The 9,181-nt window shown below is 43.5% G+C and overlaps 1 long non-coding RNA gene across 1 annotated transcript in view; it reads left to right on the plus strand.

Moving 5' to 3' along the window:
* Window positions 1–1,995: 1,995 nt before the first annotated feature.
* The window catches only part of LOC104980805, a 17,426-nt gene continuing 10,240 nt past the window's right edge, over window positions 1,996–9,181 (plus strand). The window contains exon 1 of the long non-coding RNA XR_824306.1: window positions 1,996–2,008. This is a non-coding gene — a long non-coding RNA (uncharacterized LOC104980805). The remainder of the gene's footprint in view (window positions 2,009–9,181) is intronic.

Raw genomic sequence — 9,181 nt, forward strand, 5'->3', positions numbered from 1 at the left:
AAGCCACTGAGGAATTCAGCTGAGTGCAGGGCAAATGTAAGAAATGGAACAACAATGTGATATAATTTGGGTGGGCTTCCCTGGTAGCTCAGCTAGTAAAGAATCCCCTGCAATGCAGGAGACCCCGGTTAGATTTCTGAGTTGGGAACATCCCCTGGAGAAGGGATAGCCTACCCACTCCAGTATTCTTGCCTGGAGAATCCCCATGGACAGAGGAGCCTAGCAGGCTATAGTCCATGGGGTCGGACATGACTGAGCGACTTATGTTGTTGTTACAACTTAGAATCTCTTGAAAAACAATGCCATTGTAAAGAGATTTTGCTTTTTCCTAGGAGACAATGGGGCTTCCCAGGTGGCAATAGTGGTAAAGAATCCACTTGCCAATGCAGGAGACATAAGAGACGCAGATTCAATCCCTGGGTTGGGAAGATCCACTGGAGAAGGAAATGGCAACCCTCTCCAGTATGCTTGGAGCTTCCCAGGTGGCTCAGTGGCATAGCACCCACCTGCCAGTGCAAGAGATGCAGGTTTGATCTCTGGGTCAGGAAGATCCCCTGGAGTAGGAAATAGCATCCCATTCCAGTATTCTTACCCAGAAAATTCCATGAGCAAAGGAGTGTGGTGGGCTACAGTAAAAAGAGTCACAGAGTCAGACACCACTGAGCAACTAGGCACACACAGCAGACAATGGGAAGCCAGAGCAGATTTCTGGTTTGGGAGGAACTTTATAGCAGGTGTTTGATTAGAAGGACCAACATGTAGATTAAGCAAAAATGAAACCATACTATTTATCATGCATTTGGCAAGCATTTGCAAAGTACCATTTTAGCATACATTATCTCATTTAATTCCCACAAAGTCCTCTGAAATATATTGATTTTTTCCCCATTATAACAAGGAAGAAACTGAGGCCCAGAGAAGATAACTGATTTGCCTGGCCTCCCTTGCCTCAAAGCCAGGCCATGTTACTCCAGATGCTCTTTAGAGGGGTTTCCTCGCAGAGCTAGTTATGGGGAAGGTGGTACTTGGATGGATAGTGGAAGGGTCAGGGTGGGGGACCGGAGATGGGGAGTACGGCTGGGAGGCTATTGCAGGAGATGGAGCAGGAGACTAGGGGTGTCTGATGGAGGGACCACGGGCAGGGATCATGGAATGCTAGAAATGAGATTGAAACACCAGGGAACTAGGTGATTGGTGTGTCCAGGGAACCCCAAACTCTTGGGGCTGGTAAAGAGGAGTTCTGGGTTACCCGAAAGCCCTTTGGTAACTTGCACATTGGATGGTGAAATGGGTCCTGACCTGGAATTGAACATACACCTTATAGTTAGAATGAGGTTAAATCAAGTGACTCCAGAAAACACAGTGTCCTACAAGGACATTTATTGATTCCCAAGGACATTTATTATTTATTGATTCCCTTCTACAAGGAGAAGAGACTCAATAAATGATACCTCCCTCTCTGCCTAGAACACCCTGCTGCTGCTGCTGCTAAGTCGCTTCAGTCGTGTCCAACTCTGTGCGACCCCATAGACGGCAGCCCACCAGGCTCCCGCATCCCTGGGATTCTCCAGGCAAGAACACTGGAGTGGGTTGCCATTTCCTTCTCCAGTGCATGAAAGTGAAAAGTGAAAGTGAAGTCGCTCAGTCGTATCCAACTCCTCGCGACCCCATGGACTGCAGCCTAGAACACCCATTCACCCATTAACGCACACTTTATTCATTCATTCACATCTTCATTTAGCAAAATTTATTGTCTCCTATGTGCCAGTCACTGTACTAGGTTCCAGGGCTGTACCAGTAAACCAGACAGATTTTATATATATAAACATAAATATACATTATATATGCAATATATTTATATATAATGTATATACATTATACATAACATTTATATATAATGTGTATATATATTATATATAAATATATGGTTTAGATATGTAGAGGCAAAATTGATTTTCTAACTCTTTCATTTGGTGTATGTTTCTAAGAAAGATTTGTTCTCTTCCGAGTCTTCACCTTAGGAGGCAATGCCCTTGTTTTAACCAAGAGGCAACTTGTAGCGATTAAAAGCATGCAGTCTTGGGCTTCCCTTGTGGCCCAGAGGTTAAGAATCCACCTTGCAATGCAGGGGACGCAGGTTCAACACATAGTCCAGGAAGATCCCACATCCAACTCAGCCCATGTATCACAATTACTGAGCCTGTGCTCTAGAGCCTTCAAGCCCCAACTACTGAGCCTGCGTGCTGCAACTGCTGAAGACCCAGGTGCCTAGAGCCTGTGCTCAACACTAGACAAGCCCCCTGCTCATTGCCACTAGAGAAAGCCCACACACAGCAGCAGAGACCAGCACATCCAAAAATAAATTTAAAAAAAAAATTTTTTTTTTAAAGCATGGAGTCTTGTGTCAGACTGCCTGGGTTCAAATCCAAACTTCACCCCTTACTAGCTGTGCAATCTTGGGTAAGTTCTTAGTGACTCTGGGCCTCAGGTGCATTGTCTGTGTAACGGGGTAGTTTTACCTACTCCATAGGCCTGCTGGGCGCCTGGAACCATGCAGGAAGTAATGTTTCTCAAAAGCATCTATGGAATGCTGTATTTGGAGGCAGTTTGTAACATAAACACAGGAAGACTGTACATTCTTTGTCATATCCTTCTTTTCTTATCCCAAATGGCCCTATGAAACCTGATGGCCCTTCGACACAGCACACTCGGTTTTTTCTTTATTTTTTTTCGCCATACTGAGCTGTTTGTGGGATCCTGGAGTTGGGTCACTGCAGTGAAAACACTGAGTCCTGATCACCGGTTTGTCAGGGAATGCCTCAATGCACCTGGTTCTGAATGGCTGTTGGCTCTTCCGCACATTCTAGCGCTCACAAAGATAATGGGTTGCCAGCATTCGGTGTGTCTAGCAGTGTGGCTGTAGGTTGGGTGGCTGTGCCGGAATGCATTGTGAGGCTGACTGTGCAGCCCCAGCTCACCAAGTGGCTGCTTTGTAGGGACTGAGAGTTCATTCTGGCCTGCAGGCTTCCATATGCTCATTTTAAAATGAGATAATATCATACCTATGTGTAAATGCAGACTCCTGCAAAAGCAGTCATGTGTCAAGGCACGGCTTGGCATTCGGAACAATACTGATTCTGTGACAGATCCATCCCAAGCCAGGTTGGGGGTGACTTGCCATTTTGAGGACTGGCTCCTGCCACAGATGGAGGAGAGACTCTTCTTGACCAGCTTATCTCCTCCTTATACTGGGCAGATTCTCCGTTAGGCTTCCCACTCCAGACCATGCCATCCCCTGCAATTTCTATGGCCAAAAAAAAAAAAAAAACCCTGCACTGCACTCCTGCCCACCTTTCTCTCTAGAGTCTGATTTTGGTTTCAACTCGGCAGCTCCAATTCTTGCCTATTAATCCCCCCCAGCCCAGACCGCTGGTTAGGAGCAGTCCCAAGTTCTAATCATTTTTTTTTTCCCCAGGCACCATAGTTTTCCCAACTGTGTATCCAACCGGCTTATTATTATTATTATTTCAACCTCTCTGTGCAGCATCTCAGTTCCCTGACCAGGGATAGAACCTGCACGCCCTGCAGTGGAAGCTCAGAGTCCTAACCACTGGACGGCCAGGGCAGTCCCCAGCCAGCTTTTTAGCAAGCCAGCAAGCATGGGCACAGCACCTCCACAATCGGGCCTGTGTGACGGGGATCACCAAGCTCTTCTCAGAGGCAGACACACAGCTGGGGGCAGGCTTCAGGAAGGCTTGGAACACAAACTGCTGCCTGAGACCAACATGCCAAGGAGACAGGAGAAGAGATCATACACCTATGATGTGCCCATCACCCTAGCACCTCAGAAACCCTGTGGAGGGGCTCCAGTGGTTCCTCCCACCATCCCCCTACCAAAAGTAACCACTTCCCTGAATTTTATGTTAGCTATTCTTTTGCTTTTCTTTATAAATTTACTACTTATGTATGATCTCTAATCAATATATTTCGAGATCACCGAGCCACCAGAGAAGCCCCATATATATACACATATACATATATATATTCTTTATAGGTTATTACAAGATATCGAATATGGTTCCCTATGGTGTGCTGTGATTCATGGGCTCGCAAAGAGTCGGACACGACTGAGCGACTGATCTGATCTGATGCTATACAATAGGTTCTTTTTATTTGTTTTATATATACTAGTGTGGATCTGTTAATCCCAAACTCCTAATTTATCCCTCCCTTCCCAGGACTCTTATTTTTTTTAAGGGTGTCTTATTCTAGTTTTATGGATAAAATGTTTTCTCAAAAGTCTTTGAGGGTATTAATAGTTCATTCATGAAGCATTCTTCTCATTGCTTTGTAATGAATTCACAATTAATTGAAATATGTAATAGTGGTTGAGTTAATTTCATTAATCTATAGAGTATGATATTATAATGATTATATTTATAGAAAAGACTAATAACTTAGGACTATCATGATACATCTTAGAGCAAAAAGAGTAAGTTAAACAGTACCACAGTATTATATACTTTTCCCCATATTTTATATATTATTATAAAAATTTTTATTGTGAAAAATACCAAAAGTTGAAAGAATTTTATGATGAACACTATGTCAATTCTAACATTAACATTTTAGTATACTTGCTTTATTGTATTTCTATCCCTCTATTAACCCTCTATCCATCCATCAATCTACCTCATTTTTCGATGCATTTCAAAGTAAATTGCACACGCCAGTATTGTTGTTGTTGTTGTTCAGTCACTAAATCAGGTCCAACTCTTTGCAACCCCATGGACTGCAGCACGCCAGGCTCCCCTGTCCTTCACTGTCTCCCAGAGTTTGCTCAGATTCATGTCCGTTGAGTCAGTGATGTCATCCAACCATCTCATCCTCTGCTGCCCTCTTCTCCACACCAATTTCAGTTCAGTTCAGTTCAGTCGCTCAGTCGTGTCTGACTCTTTGCGACCCCATGAATCGTAGCACGTCAGGCCTCCCTGTCCATCACCAACTCCTGGAGTTCACTCAAACTCACTTCCATCAAGTCGGTGATGCCATCCAGCCATCTCATCCTCTGTCATCCCCTTCTCCTCCTGCCCCCAATCCCTCCCAGCATCAGAGTCTCCACACCAGTATGCTCTCCCCTAAATACTTTAGCATGAACATCATTAACAATATTTCAATATTTGCTTCCAGTGCTTATTCATCTAAAATAAAATTTACATATAATGAAATACATAAACCTTAAAAGTGTAAAATTTTGAGTTTAGACAAACTCACAATCTGTGTCAAGTCAAATGCTTCCCCAGGTGTAAACATTATTCATTACACCAGAAATTTCCCTCATACCCTTCTTAATCAATGTCTGTCCCCAGGGGGAATCACTGCTTTGATATTTTTTTTCTACCTTAGGTTAGTTTTGCCTGTTATTTCAATTTTAAACAAAGAAGAGAAAAAGAAAATTATGCAATATGCATGTTGTTTTACCATATGGCTGGCATGTGCCAGTACTTGTTCTAAGTGCTTTAGAAATATGAACTCACCTACCCATATCAACACTTTGAGCAAGGTAGTATCTTTTTCTCCATTTTACAGATAAGGAAACTGAGATGTAAAGTAGCCAAACAGCTTAATCAATGCCTCATTACTGAGGAGTAGGGCTTGGGCCCCGCAGTCCGCACTGTTAACCACACATCAGCCTCTGTGTGAACATCTTCCAGACCTACGTCAACTTCAAGATGCTGGCAGCAGTTCTCTTGGGTAGTAGGGTTGTGGGTGACTTTTGTTTTCTTCCTTTTGCTTACCTGTATTTTCTAAGCCCTGAATAATCATTGGAGGGACTGATGCTGAAGTTGAAGCTCCAATATTTTGGTCACCTGATGCAAACTCACTGGAAAAGACCCTAATACTGGGAAAGATGGAGGGCAGGAGAAGAGGGCATCAGTGGATGAGATGGCTGGATGGCATCACTGATGCAGCGGACATGAACTTGGGCAAACTCCAGGGCAGAGTGAGGGACAGGGAGGTCTGGCGTGCTGCAGTCCATGGGGTTACTGAATCAGAATCAGTGTCACTGAATGAGAATCAGAAATGACTGAGCAACTGAACAACATTTTCTAAGATTTTTTCAATGAACGTATATTACATCTCTTGCTTGTATACCTAAAACTTTAAAAAGTATTTTAAAATATTTCCTGGAGAAGGAAATGGCAACCCACTCCAGTATTCTTGCCTGGGAAACCCCACAGACAGAGGAGCCTGGCAGGCTGCAGTCCATGAAGTCGAGAAAGAGTCAGATACAACTTAGGAACTAAACAACAAACAGACTAGTGAAGAAATTACTGAGAAGTCCCTGTAATTCCAAGACACAGATGCCTTTGAACAGAACAAAAGTTTTTACATCACTTAAACAAGAAAGAAAAAAACTATGGATTTATAGTTTAAAATTGTATACCTGTTTACACTGAATTTCAAATAAAGGGACTTTGTTATTTTTCCTTAAGGGCTGCAACATATATATATATATACATATAAATATTTCTGTTTTTAAATAAAAGTTATTCTTAATGTGTTAAAAAAATAAAATATTCTCAACATGGCCTAACACTACTCTTTTCTGAGTCATGACACCCCCCTCAGCTGAGCTCTCTTCACACTCACAGCCAAACTCTTGAATACCGACACGCTAAAGCATGGGCACTTTCTGCATCACACTGTGTCTCCCCAGGGTTCACTTATTTGACTATTTCAACCAAAGAACAAGCAGACATCCGGTGTCACTTAAGAACTACGTCTATGAGTTGACATGTGAACACGGGTGGGCGAGAGGCAGGAAGTGACTCATTCACCATGGTTTCTGAGTTTGCTCTTCTTGAAATTATGCGTAGGATTTCAATAGATGTGCTCAGCATCTTGAAATCAGTAGAGTCTGCTTATATTTCTGAAATCTCCATTTAATCATCAGCATCTATTTGCTGTCCTCCTAGCAGTACGAGCGCTACATCTGAGAGGAAAGAGCCTGCTGTTCAATGTGCGATGAGATGCCATTCAGACTGATGAAGCAGGAGTTGCATTCTATGCACAAGTAGCAGCTCTGCTATTCATGATTCTCCTCCTTTACAGGGCATTCCGGGCTGACTGGAAACAAGGCAGCAAATTTTTACTTTCCCTCCATGTTCAGCAGCATCAGCAGCGTACAGCTCTGTCCACACAGGCTTTGACTGCACAGCAAACTTTGAAAACTGTTTGTCACCAGAGCAAGCTAGCTCTTCCAGCTTGTTATAACAAGAAGTTAGTTCAATGAAAACCTTGCAGTTGTTGAAAAATTGATTTTTTTGAAATTTCTGGTTGAGAAAAAATGGTTTTTACTGTATCATGATTATTTTGCCTTAGCTTCCTTGATGCCCAAACCTGGTATTTTATTTAAGATCCAAATGTTTATTGGATCTTAAATGTTTACACCTCCCTGGTATTCAGTGATTAAGACTCCTTGCTCCCAATGCAGGAGGCCTGGGTTCATCCCTGGTCAGGGAACTATGCCCCACAAGCCATACCTAAGATCCAGTGCAGCCAAATAAACAAGTAAATAAATTAAAAAATAAATGTTTATTTGCTTATCTAATTCTTGGCCATCGACTCAATTTCTACATCATCCTGGTCAGGATTCTGTGTGGATCTTAGGCATGTTTCCTGTAAATTATCCCCAACTTCCAAAGAGCCTATAAAAACAAAAAGATACCTATCCAAACAGTCTCCTATTCTTCGTAGCTGGAACACTCGGGATAATGAATGAATGTGTCATTCTTTTATTCCATCCATTCATTCCAAGACACAGCTGTTGTAAAACCAGCATAGAATTAAGTTTAATTTTAGTCTTTGCCCTTAAGAGTCCCAGAATTTCATTAGTGATACCGAAACTTAGTGGGGCTTCTCTAGGTATCCACCTGCCATTGCAGGAGACGCAAGAGACTCAGGTCTGATCCTTGGGTCAGGAAGATCCCTTGGAGAAGGAAATAGCAACCCACTCAAGTATTATTGCCTGGAAAATTCCACGGACAGAGGAGCCTGGCGGGCTGCCATCCGTGGAGTCACAGAGTCTGACAGTCTGACAGTGACAGACACACACACACACACACACACACACACACGACTAAGCAAGGTGCAGATTTCTGTGGTAAGTACCGTATTTTGTAATGTGAATATGGATGACAGATACCAACACCCAGGAGGGTGGGTGGCTACTCCCTGAGCAAGGCGCTCTAAATATATGGGGTTATTTAATCCTCATGTTGTAGCCACGCGTTCCGGGAAACGAACTCACTCAGAAGGACAATGCAGATAGTGGAGTGCAGTTTATTACACCGGCGGGCCCAAAGCAGAGTCTCCTCTTAGCCAAGGACCCCGACCAGTTTTTGTGAAAACCTTATATACCCTAAGTGTATGTGGCCAAACCCACCTCCCCAAATTCCCTTAAACTAGTCTGACCAAAGGAAAAAGAAAGATACAATCAAAGTTAACCCGTGATTCATATGCCTTAAGCTTAGGTAGTTAACAGTAGACAATAGGCTTGTGGTCATACCCCAATAAGCATAATAGAATGTATGATTCTATTTGGTTACACAGATAAGTAGGGTATTCTTTGAGGCAATAGAGAGCCCTGGGGCCCTTCCTTGCAGGGGCCTGGTTTTCCAGTTGGTTTGTCGTTTCCACAGTTACTGGGCATAGAGCTCAAAGTCCACAGTCCGGCCCAAGACGGAGTCCTGCTTTCCAGATACAGCCTGTTCTGTTTCCTCCTTCACTCACACTAACCTTAAGAGAAAAGGAGTTTTATCATCTTGTTTACCACATGAGGAAGCTGGGGCTCTGGGAGGGTCAGAACTTTTCAGGCCTCAGACAATAGGCAGCAAGACAGGGCTCTGAGTCTTGGTACTGTTCTCTTTCTCCTGCCACACCAATCTGCGTCCATGGGGGAAGGATGGATCATGCAAAGTGTTAGGCACTCAGTCTTATCTGACTTCTTGAGACCCTTTAGACTATAGCCCGCCAGGCACCTCTGTCCACGGAATTCTCCAGGCAAGAATACTGGGCTGGGGGTATGGGTGGGGTGGGGCTGGGGTGGGCCAGAATTCCAGGAAAGTGCCAATGTTCCCCTTGCAACAGTGCTCTGTTCATATGTGCAACTCTGGGA

This window comes from Bison bison, unplaced genomic scaffold (genome assembly GCF_000754665.1).
Source record: "Bison bison bison isolate TAMUID 2011002044 unplaced genomic scaffold, Bison_UMD1.0 scf7180017864508, whole genome shotgun sequence".
Classification (NCBI taxonomy): Eukaryota; Metazoa; Chordata; class Mammalia; order Artiodactyla; family Bovidae; genus Bison; species Bison bison.